A 1,106-nucleotide genomic window follows, 5' to 3' on the forward strand; every position below is an offset into this window, starting at 1 on the left:
TGTTCTCCCTCTCTATCCAGGATCTCCTACATCCCTTCCAAGTGGATGACAGTGGTAACAGGCTAAAATTTTGAGACTGGAGAATTTCCTCTGTCTGTTAAAAAGACAGGTAAGCAAATATTAGAATGATGGTTAGGATTTATCAACTACCACATAGAGTTCTTGGGTTGTGCAAATGGTTAATGTGCTCAGCTGCTAATGAGAAGTTTGGAGGTTTGAGTTCACCCAGAGGCTGATCAGAAGACAGTGCTGGTGATCCACTTGTGAAAAGTCAGCCATTGAAAACCCTGTGGAGTACACTGCTACTCTATGGCCATAGAGCTGCCATGAGCTAGAATCAATGTGACAGCAACTGGTTCATCACCGCATTGAAACTTTCTCCTAGACTTAATCAGAAAGAGAATTTAAAAAGGCTTATTTTTTCTATTGTGTTTTCATTACAATTTTAATACCATGGTCATGTCATCTGTCAATCTTTGAGCATTTCCAATATTATTTTGAACACGCAATCAATTCTGAAAGAGATACAATCCTGGCACTTTGAAACTGGAAAGTTACAAAAGTCTTCTTTCCCTGAGATGATTGGTAAGAGGATAGTAATCAATAATCATATTTAAAAACCAAACACACTGCCATGGACTCAATTCTGACTCACAGTGATGCCCACTGGATTTCTGAGGTGATAAATCTCTACAGAAGTAGATTTCCTAGTCTTCCTTCTGTGGAGTGGTGGTAGGTTTGAACTGTTAATCTTCTGGTTGGCAATCAAATGCCTTAGGCACTGAGCCACCAGAGCTCCTTAATAGAGACATCAATATTTAGATGTAGGGAATCTCTTTCCAGATGCACAGAATTTTTAAATTACAAGTACTAATACACAAAAATATACATGTCACTGAATTGTGCACCTAAAAATTGTTAGAATAGTGTATATATATAGGAGCTATGGTAGCATAGTGCCTAAGGCACTTGGCTGCTCACCAGAAGGCTGGCGGTTCAAACCCATCAGCCACTCCTTGGAAAGAAGATTGGGCAATCTACTTCCGTAGTGATACTGCCTCGGAAGCCCAAGGAGGGGTCGCTATGAGTCGGGTCCGACTCTATGG

The sequence above is a fragment of the Orycteropus afer genome, unplaced genomic scaffold (genome assembly GCF_000298275.1).
Source record: "Orycteropus afer afer isolate SDZICR_OR568_19922 unplaced genomic scaffold, OryAfe1.0 scaffold00340, whole genome shotgun sequence".
Classification (NCBI taxonomy): domain Eukaryota; kingdom Metazoa; phylum Chordata; class Mammalia; order Tubulidentata; family Orycteropodidae; genus Orycteropus; species Orycteropus afer.